Raw genomic sequence first — 14260 nt, 5'->3', positions numbered from 1 at the left:
TGTTGTTTGCCCTCTTGGTTGCCAAGGGACACTGTTGACTCCTGTTGAGTCTGCTGTTGAACAGCACCTACAGAATCATAGAATGATTGAGGTTAGAAGGGATCTCTGAAAATAATCTGGTTCAACCCCCTGATCAAGCCTAAGAGCAGCTTTCCAAGACAACTTTTGAAGCTCTTCAAGGAGGGAGACTCCACAACGTCTCTGGGCAAGCAGTTCCAGTGCTCTGTCCCCTTCACAGTAAAGTGCTTCTTTAAACATACCACATCAGCTTCACTGAGCTGCTCTCTAGTCACTCATTTCCAAGTCTGTACAATGCACGTGTCCAGTATTATTCTGTTTCAGGTGCACAACTTATCATGTACCTTTGCTGAATTTTAATGCCATTGATGGTAATCTAGTTCTCCAATCCACTGAGGTCCCTCTGCAAAGCCTCTCGTCTCTCCAGAGTCAACAACACCTCCCACTCATTAACAAACTTGCTGAGGATAGATTCCATTCCTGCACTGAGATCATTGATTGAAATGCTGAACAAAACCAACCCTAGAATTGAGCCCTGGAGAACACCATTAGTGACCAGTCACCAGCCAGATTTCACCCCATTTAATATACTGTTGTCTGAGCTCTACTGCTGAGCCCATACATGACCCAGTGTAACATGAACTTGATTATCTCACAGCTGAACACTTTGTGCAGAAGGATGTTGTAAGGAATAGTATCAAAGGCCTTCCTAAAAAACAAAAATATTACATTCAATGCCTTCCCCTCATCCACCAAATGGGTGACCTTATGATAGAAGGAGATCAACCACTAAAGCAGGACTTTCTCTTCATGAAAACATGTTGACTATGGCTGATAATTGCGTGATAATTGCTGATATGTTGCTGATATTGTTGCCTGTTAATATGCCTGATAATTATTTAACTGCTTTTAACTGTCTTCAAGGATAATCTTCTCCATAACTTTTCCAGTCTCTGAGGCTAAACTAATAGGACTGTAGTTGCCTCTGTCTTCTTTCACACCCTTCTTGTTGATGGGTATAATGTTGTCTGCCTTTCAGTCAGCAGGAACCTCCACAGATTCCCAAGACTTTTGGTAAATTACTTCATCATTGCCATGGAATTTTAAAATGCATTTGACAGACTGTAGGTTAGTTTAAGCGCATCTTTTTAAATACTTTTCACATTTAATTTTAATGTCATATCTTTTTGCTATTAAAAAATAATAGTCCTGTTTGTATTACTTTTTATTAATATTAGTAAAGTTAATAAAGTAAAAATAGTGAATCAGATACAGAGCAACATGTTCGCACTAAAGATGTTACAGCAAGGACATACCCTTTGATATTATTTAATATTTATATTATTTGATAACAGCTATTTTACCTACAAGAAATATGAATAAGGAAACCAGTGATAAGAGCCACTGTACTACATGAGCAGGTCTTCAGGACTGCTGAATCATATTGTGCTCTTTGGGAAGCCCAAAATGTAGTATGTTGAAAACCTATAATACATTAGAAGTCTTTCAGTTTTATAAAGTTGATGTTTCTGTTTGGTCTGCTCTGTTGTGGAAAGTAGGAAATATAATCTTACACATTTTGACTGCTTCCAGACTGTGAATCCATTGTTACAGGTACACTTTTATTATTTTATTCAGAATACAAAACAAATACGTTCAGTGAAAGACAGTAAAGTACAGCCAGCTATCAGCTGTGTGTGTTTTCCAAAAACACTCACTGTTGTGTGAGTGTTTTGGTAGAAGCACACCTGGAGTTTGAGAAACGTTGTTGTATCTTGTTGGTTAGAGATGAGACATTTCTTGTTTCCTAGATCCTTGTATGTTTTACCCCAAGAAACAGATGAAAACAGAAGACTGGAAAAAACAAATAAACAAACAAAAAAACTAAAGTTACTCAATGTAGGGGAAAACAGCATAGAAAAACTGAACTAACAAAGAAACTTTCCTTCATACTGATTTCATGCCATTTTAAGTTTTGTTTTTTAACCCGTAGTATTGGTCTCTTCAAAGGAGTGAAATACTTCATCTTCTTGACAGAACAAATTGAGTGGAAAATTACATAAACCCTTCAGCAGATGTTCTTTCCAACATTGTTTGGGAATTTATCCCCATTATACTGTGTTTCTAAGGCCCATGCCAAGCTGAATGGGGACATTAACAAACCCGATGACATGTTTAGGTGAGCAGTATGCAAATATTCCCTCACCATCTCCATCATATTCTTCAGTGCCAGTCAACTTCAACATAGTCTTCTAATATGTTTCTATCTAGAATCTTTTTGTGTAGGTGCTAGACATATTATATCTCCATTGCAAATCCAATAAATGAGAAAGGCCAAAATCCAGACCTCTATAAATTCAGTTTGCTATAATGAATGGGTCTTGGAGTCAAAGCTGACAGGCAACAAACAACAGGAAAAAATAAACCAATTTCAGTTCCTACTGCCTCTAACATATCTATAGCTGCAAAACATACTAATCTCTGCAGATCAGATGGCTTCTTCAAAATTATAATGTACACCAGGGAGTTAAGCATCTGTATAACAATAAGATTTGTCATCCATCATTCAGTGAAACTAACTGTCTTATAGTGCCAAGTGACATGTGTCTAGATTGTCTGCCTGTCCATTTGACTTTGTAAGGTCAGCTGCAATCTGTGATCATTTGTTTGTTTGTTTGTTTTTATTACTACTACTACTACTACTACTACTACTACTACTACTACTACTACTACTACTACTAATTTTAATGCTCTGGTAAAGCATCCCTGAAGTTTGTGAATGGAAATAATGATATATGTTCCGATGTATGAACAACAAAACTCTATTCCATAAATATCTATTAGCCCTGTTTATTCACTAGCAAATGTGAATTTTACCAGTGAAAGTCCCAGAAGAATTGCAACAAAGATTTACAGCCCAGGCCCAAGAAGATACACTAGCAGCTGAGAGTCACATGAAGATGTACAGGAATCTGGGGATAAATCCACAATATCATGCTCTGGGGAGCATCCACAAAGAAATTAGAGACTACCTGCAGAGAAAAATGCCTCAACTATTTTTCTGTACTTCCTTGCCTCTAAAAATACATAATGAATTGGGACAGTGGAAAAAAGAGACTGAAGAATGGCAACAAGAGATGTATGATAGTGGAAGTTTTTTTCCACTGGGATTAATTAGTCTTCCCTGGCCTAGGAAGAATGGCATAAAGCAGATTCATTGGATCTGAGAATTTGACAGAGCCTGATGTTTTTAAATAGAAGCAGTAATTTACACAAGAGAATAGTCAGTAGAAATGTGGATTCCTTCTACAACAGATAAATGCTGTTTGTGATCTTTCCAGTAACAAGCTTAAAGGAGATCATTTTGGAAGTGAAACATTATTGCACTGACTGATGATTTCCCTGAGATAATTACTGAAATACTTTCTTGATGAGGTGAGATTACCAGCAACACAGGTAAATAAATAAATAAATAAATACAAAAATATAATATAATAAAATATGCATTTCCAATAGTGTCAGTATCAATTTGTAGAAAAATAAATAAATTTCTATTTAATTAAATGTAAGAAGAGTTATTATGATCTTAATATATTAGAGAGAAACACAATATATATGCTATGTTAAAATGGATAGAGACAGCAAATATGTAAATCATTTTGTTGAGACATCTCAGACTTTACTGTAGTTATTGTTCTAAATTTTGCCAACATAATTGTAGGAGTAACTGTTCTCTAGTACAGCCTAGTTCAAGTAAACTGTGTTAATAAAGGTCTATTATTCACACTGTTTCTTCAGTGGTGGTGTGTTGGTGGTGTTACAAGTTTTTAATTTCTCTGGTTTTTCATTCCTCTGTTACAGGTTTTTCATTTTCCCTTGACTTACTCTCAGAGACTCAGCCATAGAAGAATGTGCCCCACCCTGTGCTGCTCTAACTTAACTGGGTGGCCAGTTACCTCCCTGGAAAACATTGCTGGATGTTAACAACGTAGTGTTATCAATGTAATCATTTAACAGTCACATATTCAGTTAAAATAATGCATGTGAATACAGTCAAACTATTCTTAGCAGTGAGGTACCTAAAGCACAAGCACTATCCAGCTCCCTGGCAATTTGGAGGACCCAGATTGTTATCAAAACAGGCCTCTTGCTTAATACCAAAATAAATAAATAAATAAATAAATAAATAAATAAGGAGGAATAAGAGAGAGAACAAGAGAATGAGGAATAAAAGCATAAGGAAATAAAACGATTTTGCTACATTTTCTCCTGTCCATAAAAATGAAGCCCAAAAAATGTCAGTTTTGACAACTATGATAGAAATTTGTTCTCTCTCCCCCCGCCATCTTGCCCTCCCCCTCTTAGTCACTTTCCCCTAGATCAGGTTGCTCAAAGACCCTTCCAATCTGTCCTCGAACTCTTCCAGGGATGGAGCATCCACAAATTCTCTGGGCAACCTCTGCCAGTTCCTCACCACCCTGTGGTGAGTGTCTAGTCTAAATCTACCCCCTTTTAGTTTTAAGCTCTTATTCCTTGTCCTGTCACTACACCCCTTGTTAAAGAGTCCTTCCTCATCTTCCCTGTAGATGTCCTTTAGGTATTGGAAGGCTGCTATAAGGTTTCATTGGGCCTTCTCTTCTCCATGCTGAACAACCCCAACTCTTCCAACCTCTCTTTGGATGAGATACCCAGCTCCAGACCTCAGATCATCCTTGTGGCCCTCTGGACTTATTCTAATGGGTCTATGTCCTTCTTGTGCTGGGGTCCCCAGGGTTGAACACATGTTCATGTGGGGTCTAATGAGAACACAGGGGGTAAACTACCTCCTCAACTGCTCCCTCACTTAAGTTGCAGCCCAGTATTCAATTGCCTTCATGGACATATGGTTGGCTTTCTGTGCAAACATCTCACATGCAACTTAATTAACAGAAAGCAGCTGGTGACAGAAAAGTTCTGATGTCACATCACAGCTCTCTTTTAGTGAGCATAAGCTTACCACTTAGTGACTGGTTTTTATGGTCCTTGTTTTGGGACAAATAAAAGGAAAGACAGAGGCAAGCACTAGAATTTTCAAAAACTTCAAAGTTTTGAATTCAAAAGTGACACAGACTTATGTTAAAAGTATTTATAACATTTCTTCACTTCTTGTGGCAAAGTCTAGGTAACTTGAAGGCTAAACCCTTTCCTATGGTGCACTTCAGTTGGATCCACAAAAGCAGATGTGTAGAAGACTACTTGTCCTTTAGATTTGCTAATACAGCTGTCTTCCTCACCATAAGCTGAACATCCAATTGAGTTTGATACTAGGGTGAGCATAAAACATGCAGAAAGGCTTAAACTCTTGGGAGCACAACAGATACCACATCAGGAGATGTCTACATTAACTGCTAGATGTCACAGGAACAGAATAGCATACATCGTGGTGTGGTACAGCACGCAGAAGGTAGCATATCTCTTTACTCAGCTTTTATTGCCCGAAGTAATTTCCACAACTTTTCCAAAAACTGTTAAACATAAGACATGCTCACTGGGCCAGAAACATAGACACTTGGCTATGCGGACATATGTCAGTCCTTGCCTGGCCTGCTGAGAACATTTACTGAAAGAATGGATTGCATCTCTGATGGTAATTTAAAGGTTACTGTTTAAGAACTTCAGATACCATTTCAGCAGGGAATTAAGTTGTATTTCCACACTGATACAGTTTTGTGGAATAAGCACACTACCAAGTTGTTTGAAATACATTATATATGTTCTGTAAGGAGAGTTTATGTGTTCCTACCCTATGTTCACTTGTTTTTCAGTTTGGCCATGGGGAGAATGAGAGAGACTCCAAGAAACTTATGACAAAAAGAAAAGAAGTACTCGACTTTAGCCTGAAGTGCTAAAGCCAAGTCCCTGTGACACAGAATTTCTGTTGGCAGAGCTAAAATAATAATAGTAACAGTAAAGGTAATGGCAATGGTAATGGTAATAACTGAGCAAAAATAGCACTAAATATATTTATACAGGTAATTTTTGACTAAAAATGTAGTCCTGAGTCCGTCCGTCCGTCCGTCCGTCCGTCCTTCCTTCCTTTTGCTTGTGTCCCACTTTAATGTCTCACTCTGTCAAGCCTAAACCTTGCAAAGACAAAATATTTTGAAAATGGGCTTCAGGTCACATGCATGTGTTTTGAGAATTTTACATACTCTACTCATAATACATGAAGATAAGATAATGTTTATGATGTCTCTAGTTACATTTTGGATATTTATCATAAAATCTGTGTTGTGTGCAGCATTGGAAATGAGTTTTGGTAGATAAGCAGAAATTCTATACCCTATAGCTTGGGACAAATTCAGTTTAGCAAACTTTCTTTTGATAGAAATTAGAATTCAAACTCAGTAGTATAAATGTTTTTCAATATTGTCCAGATGATGTACATCCATGCTTGACTTCAGTTTTACGTACTTCATGAACAATCTATATATCATTTATAAGGTTTCTCCCCTCCTCTCTAATTAATCTACTTCTGTACAGCAGCACCCTTAAAAATATTCCTTGACAGTTAATTGTTTGAACTCACTTTAGGCCACTCTGAAATAACAAGCGATATATCCTCTGGGACATCTGATTTATCAGCAACCATTTAGCTCATACACTCAGAATGAAATACTCCGCTGGGTCTGCATTGTAACAGTGAGATTTTTTTCAGACACTGATAGAGAAAGAGAATTCAGTCTGTATACTGGCCCATTGTCTAGCAGCCCTATGGCTGCTGCAGCAGGTATAGCTTTAGAGCTCATGGTGAGGCCAGTGACAGCCACTTAGTTTAATCCATCATCCAATAGTCACTCTTTAAGCTGGAAGGGTATCTGCAATTCAGTTGCTGTGTCCTGCACAGTAATATCTTTGACCATTACTACTAGATTCAGAAATTCGCATTACATAACTATTTCTACAACTCTACCAGTACAGTGAACATGTAGGATATGCTGAATAGATCTTGATGGTGAAGGTCTGAGATAACCACCCTAGTCAATAGCACTATTTATGATATGCTGAAGTAGGTGTCTGAAACAAGAAAGATGAATTACACCTCTGTGAATTCCGCAGGGAGTCCAGGCTGATTAGTTTAAATGTTGATGTCTTTATTGTAACTTAGAGATAACAGAGATGATTCACACTATAGGAATGCCTGTACAGAAATATTTATACCATGTCTAATATAATCCAAGAAGAGCAATCTTTTGTTTCTATGGTTTTATCTACATAGAATCATGAAATCATAGAATCATCAAGGTTAGAAAAGACATCCAAGATCATCTGGTCCAACCACCCAATATCCAACATCATAGCTACTGTTAGCATAGCCATTTTACCTGGAAATTAAACTTTTACACCCTACTTGTTATAACTATGTTAATAAACATTACAGTAATTTCCTGGTCTGGTTTCCTTGTGAGCTGAAATCAAAATAGATAACAGCACTTTTTATGGTGTTTCAAAATGAGCATATTCTAATGGTGAGGGTAAAACAAAATTTATCAGCCTGCCAAAAAAGGTTTCTAAAGTTGCCAGTTGTTAGATGAACTATGGCTAAATACAATAATAACAAAATAAGAGAAGAAAAAAAAAGGAGAGAGAGAGAAGGAAGAAAATAAGTGAATAGCTATTTACTAGTCATGTCATTCTAGGACATAGTTGATACACAAGCATTCATATTGTTCATAAACAATAAGACACAACACTTTGCCCTAGAGTATCAAAATCTGATTTGGCTAGTACTTAGCTCTTCCTACTTCCACCATTTTTATAAGAATCTTTGTGTCCTGCCTACTGGAGATAAAAACAAGCTAAGAATATGACTGTTTCTATTGAAATTTCTATTGAAATTGAGCATCTACTTGAAAATGAACCCTTTATGAAAGCCTGAGTTGCTTTGGAAATCTATGGCAACTTCAAAGCTTTCCAGGTCATGCTGCTTTCCCATCATGTTATTTCACCTCCAAAAGATGAACACAAAATATACTATAAAACCCTCTGTCCTGAGCTTTCTTCACCCTGAACATTCCTGGTTGGCTAAAGGGCCATTGGGACAGAGATGAATCACACTCAGGCACATGCTTATTAGGTGATTTAAGAAAACTTTATAATTTCCATCTTCAGTACTCAGTGCTGTGAATATCTCCAGAACTCCAGACAACACAAGGAGTAGACAAGAGAGGTTTGCTTTTGTCCTTATCATCATATATACCATGCATTTAGCCATGTGTGAAAAGTTGCCTGACAGCAGTTAGATGATCTCTTCAGACCTATGGGAACCTAAAGTCCCATCCTTTGGTATGGGTAATGTAATGGCGCATCCTCCTCTTCTTCCTTTTAGAAGTGGAGCTGCATCTGCCTCTGAAACTGGTTGACTACAAATATACAAATGTCTTAAATCTACCTGTTTCTCATACATACACTTTCTAGATGTGTGTTGAGTGTTGCCCAGACACACTGGTATCTAGAGTAAAACTGTTTTTTTCAAAAGGGTTCTGGAAGACATACACTTTCCACCGTGTGTCTTGAGAAATAGTAACATACAGTAGTTGATACTATGTATGTTTTTACCTGCGAAACAGCTGGACCTTCTCACATCGTCCTTTTTCAAACAGACAGATGGGGTACCAGAAGGTAAAGAGATGCAGGGAAACAGGGCTAATCAATAGCATTTAATCACTAGACCCTGTGTCCTTTCTACAGAAGCATAGAGTTCATAAAACAATGATTTATTTGGAGCAGTAAAGCTTCTATGAATGCTGCAGACAACAAAAATCTTTATGAAGAATATATTTTCCCATTTATTATTATTATTATTATTTATTTTTAGTGTACTTCTAGTTTTCCTGATTTTGGCTCAGACACTTCAAGGAGCAAAAGATACATCAGTGCCCTTTTTTTCTTCTATCTTTTATCAGGACTGGATAAGACAGGAAATACCCACTCATTTGTTGTTGTTGTTTATTGTCATTGTTTTACACAGGAGCAATATAAACACTTAAGTGGAATGTCATGATTGAAGGAGAATTAAGCATACTAATCTGCTCTTTATTCCATCCATTAATGTACTATATATCCTGTCTTCACTTCACTTTCATATTCATTACTTCTTCAGTGAAAAAAAAAAAAAAAGATATTTTAATGGTCAGAAAAATCTAAATGATTAATGGTACATCAGTTAATGACATTTTAAAAGTATTTCAGGCTGGAAATGTGACACCACAATCATTAAAAATCAGATTCAATTTCCAAAGGTCCTAATCTTAAACTTTATACTGCTGGCAGAAACATAAAATTATATCCCATAAGCTCAGGTGCTTTTGTATGACGGAAAAGCTCAGGAGTTTTGTGAGCACTGCCAGAAAATAATGTGTTCTTGGAAATTCTGGAAGTTGAGCAGGAAGATAACTGATGAGGATGTGACTGAGTGAGTGAACAAATTGTTTAGCATAGAGAAATTCTCAGTCCAGACTCTGAGACATGGTTTGGGGTCCAAGAGCACCATAATAGCTCCAAATGGATAAAAACAACAATAAATTAAATTTCATTCATTATACATGAGCTCTCACTATTGGAGTTTACTCCACCATCTGGTGTTTAATTATTCCCACTTTACACCACATGGTGGTGCGAATCTAATGAAATGAATATGTACATTATAATAATTTGGTGCATAGATTCTGTTTTGCTAATTATTAGGTGTAAGGCATTCTTTCATTTTTTTTTTTTAATAAAAACAAAACAAAACAAACAAAAAAATAATTCTATAGATTCTTACTGGCACATAACAGTAACTATCATTAACATGACAGTTAATAGTTACATTCTCTAAAGTTTTTTTATTCCTGTATGGTTGGTTGATTTTCTTTAGCATCTGTACAACATCAATTAAGTATACAGTAGTGTCAGAATTCCTATTCTCATACACATGCATAGTATTGTTAGAAAAGACTTTCTGTATAATGTCTGTGTTTTTAAATACATATATATACTTTGGTATCAAAAGATTCGCTTCTTGTCTCCCTTGCAGACACAGTGACTGTCATTATATGAACGAAGTTTTGTTATGTTTGGTAGGACATTAGATTTCAAACTGTCATCAGTTATCCAAAACCAATACCCTGTATTATGAAATCAGTTAGAGGGATAGTTTCTACCTAGCACTAAGCCCTTCTGTGAAGAGTGAGACTTCAGTAAATGCAGTGTTCCCAATACTTACAGGAAGGACACCAAAAGTTGACTATGGATCCCATTAACAAATCATACTCTCCACACATATTTCTGTGAGCAAAAGTTTTAATGAGTTAGGATACAATCCATAGAGAGACAACAGGATTTTCTGCCCTAATCACAAAGAAAACTTGGAAGGATTTATCACTGTGTTTAGCAGTGATGGTTTTCTACCAGAAGATTATGGTTACCTGGTAAGACAATGCTGTTAAAAGATATTCAGATGATCACTTCATAGAGTAATGTTTACAAATTTTAGTTTACTTTTCTACATTTTGATATACTCATGAGCACAGTGGTTTGAGAATTTTGGGGTTAAATGACAAAAATTGTTATGATGTATAGCATCGGAGCCTAAAACAAAAAGCTTTTATTTTTTTTATTTTTTTTTATTTCCTTCATTTTTGGAAATTCCTTATTCTTCTTGCCTAAACTTTAAATTGGGATGTTTTTCAATACTGTTAAAAATAGAGAAAGAGAAGAATCAGGAACTATTTAGATAGTTTTCTATGAAGAAAAAAAACATCCACTTTGACAGTTTAAAACAGACAATATTTTTCATAAAATCAAAGAATCATAGAATCATAGCATGGTTTAGATTGGAAGGGACCCTAAAAATCATCTAGTTCCAACCCTCATGCTACGGGAAGTGACACTTTCCACTAGACCAGGTTGGTTAAAGACATATCCAATCTGGCCTTGAACACTTCTGGGGATAGGGCATCCACAACCTCTCTGGTCAACCTCTGCCAGTGCTTCACTACCCTCTGAGTGTAGAATTTCCTCCTAACTTTTAATCTAAATCTCCCCTCTTTAGTTTAAAACCATTCCCCCTTGTCTTCACTGGACTTCACTCCCTGTTAAAGAGTCTCTCCCCATCTTTCCAGTAGACCTCCTTTAGGTATTGGGAAGATGTTATAAAGTCTCCCTGGAGCCTTCTCTCCTCCATGATCAACCTTGACTCTTCCAGCCTGTCTTCAGAGGAGAGGTACTCCAGCCATCTGATCATCTTAGTGGAACATCCTTCCTTCCTTTTTTTTCATGAAAATTTCTTAGAACCTAGTGGCAAACCAATGACCTGTTCTTCTGGTGGTATTTATGAGACCCAAACAAATATGTCAAAAAAAAAAATAAATAATAAAAGATGGGCCTTTGTGGATTGCACTGCAATAAGAATAGCTGTGTATATGTCACCTATGTCTTCCACTCCTCTTGAGGAAGAAAAAGGAAAATATTCAAAATGTCTATTTGCTTTCACCACAATTCACTGTCCTACCAATTGTATATAACCCTTGGCAACTCAAAGAAGATGTCATAATCCTCAGTCCTGGTTACATTAGCCTCAGCCTGTCAAACAAATATCCTAGGATGAGAGACAGTCTTCTAAACTAACAGTGAAACATGAAGAGTAATAAACATTAGTGGTTTGTTTGCTTTTCCAGAGAAACTAAGTAAGCAATAATCTAGTATTTTGGAAGTTTCTTTTGATGCAGAAGTAGATTATTTTCTAACTTCTGATTGTCTGGGAGCAGATTTTTTCCATATTAGTATAATCTTTATTATCTTTAAGTACCCTTCCTACCCAAACCATTCTATTCTTCTGTGATATCTGATGCTATGCTGTTCTGACACTATGATATTCTGATGCTATGATATTCTGATGCCAGTATGAGGTGCAAGAAGGTGAAGCATCTTATCAGCTCAAGAAGGAGGTGGAGAAATTAAGGACCATCATGGTGTGTGAGCAGGAATTAGACTGACTAGACCAGTTAGACTGGCAAGTCCTTGACATGCCTGAGAGAAAAGACACTGGGGTGATACACCCCAAACAGTGATGGACCCCCTGCCCTGTCACTGTTGGGCACCTGAGAGATAGAGAGGAGTGGAAACAGGTCCCTGCTTGGCATAGCAGATGAATCCCCCCCTTCTTGCCTCACCTCCCCAGGTGCCCTTGCACAATAGGTTTGAGGCCCTGGAGCTTGAGGGACAGGTTGGTGAGGATGTGGGGGAAGGTCCACACAGGAGGTTGTCTAGGGCAAAGAAGTTGACTCCACACCTCAAATACTGAGTGGACCTCAAAAACCTAGATGATAAATGTATGGCTCAGAGGCCGGTGCCATTGCAGGAACCTTTTTGGTTTTTTTGACCATGAGGTGGTTTACATGGCACCTGGCCTGATGACTGCAGATTGATCCCACTAGTCTCAAGGGGAGAAATAAGCAGTACAGGAGCTGGCAAGGCTCATTGAGAGGGCTTTAAACGAGGTACAAAGGAGGATGGGGATGAAATGAGGCTCAACAGAGATGAGCCTAGGGGAGCAATGCCAGGGCTGGTGGTAAAGGCAATGGTGCAAATGAAGTGCATCTGCACCAATGCATGCAGCATGGGCAACAAATGGGAAGAGATGGAAGCCATCATTGTGCAGCAGGCAAACTATGACTTAGTTGCCATCAATGAAACATGGCAGGACTGCTTCCACAGCTGGACTACTGCAATGGATGGCTACAAGCTCTTCAGAAGGGACAGGCAAAAAAGGAGGGGCATGGCTCTCTATATTAGAGTGTTTTGATGTTGTTGAGCTTGGGGTTGGGAATGATAAGGTAGAGTCCCTATGGATATAGGGACTCATCAGGGGGATGGCCAACAAGATGGACATCCTGGTTGGCGATCTTTCCTAGACAGACAAACCAGGATGAAGAGATAGATGAGGTGTTCTATAATCAGCTGGTAGAAGTCGTGCAATCACCAGTTCTTGTTCTCATGGTGAACCTTAACTTCCCAGACATATGCTAGAAATACAATACAGTCCTTAGGAGCAATCTAGGAGGTTCCTGGAGTGTGTGGGACATAGCTTCCTGATGCAGGAAGCTGGTTAGTGAGCCTAATGGGAGTGGGGGGTGTGTGGATCATATTTCTAATACTTCAAGAAATTAGGAATAGTACAGTGTGGTTTTAAACTTTGCATTAGCTCATCAGCATTCTGTACCATTGCTATGCAACAAAGGAGAAAAAATAACAGAAAAACATGAGAAGAGGAATAGATAAAAGGCAAGCACTGAGAGGAAAAACATGTTGTTTCTTAATTGAACTGGAAAGAAAGAAGAGGAGGAGGGGAAGACATTGCTTACAGCTCTCTTTTGATGAGAAACCTTTTTGTGTCCATGACTATGTAGGTTAAAAATATAGTGCTGCCTTTGATAGACAATCATATTGCAGTTCTTACGTTGTAAATCAGTGCTGGAATTTCAGGAAGAAAATAAGAGGGTCACTGAAGCTATGCAATTTTACATCCACTAATATTTCCATTCCCTTCTTACTGTCAATGTCTTTGAACCTTTTTCCCAATCATATCTCAAAGTGTCCCTGAATGTCTTTATAGTACTACTAACACTAGTTCATACTGCACATAAAAGAAGTGGGGGTGGGGGGAGAGGAGGGAAGGGAAGGGAAATATCAGCTTATAAGGGTATTACACTCTATTACACTCAGTGTTAAGACATTATCCTACGTGAACATTTTTTCTGAACCATCTGAACTTGGTATACTAATACTGTTGCATTATTAGAGTTTCTGGCTTTAATTGATAATATTTATTTATTTATTTATTTAGGAAAAAAGTATATATCCCAATCCATTATTTGGGCTGGGCTAGAAATAACTCCACAAGTGAATTCTGAAATGATATTTTCAATATATTCCATTTTCAGATCTAGCCTAAGCAACAGCCCCTGTAATGGCTTTTTGGCACTTATGTTTGCAGGTGGCAGGCAAAAGTACAGAATAAAACAACGGCAACAACAACAACAAAAAAAAAACAACAACAACAAAAAAAAACACAAAAAAAAAACAAGAAGCTAAACTCCTTGAACTTGTGAAAAAAAGTTAGGTTTAGGACAGAGGTTTGACACAGTTCTTCATAGAGCTAATCCTAATGCAGTGTTTTCTAATTATACAATAAACATTACCTCTCGGATGGAACTGCCTG

This window comes from Anas acuta, chromosome 3 (assembly GCF_963932015.1).
Source record: "Anas acuta chromosome 3, bAnaAcu1.1, whole genome shotgun sequence".
In the NCBI taxonomy this organism is placed as follows: domain Eukaryota; kingdom Metazoa; phylum Chordata; class Aves; order Anseriformes; family Anatidae; genus Anas; species Anas acuta.
This window is presented reverse-complemented; position numbering follows the sequence as displayed.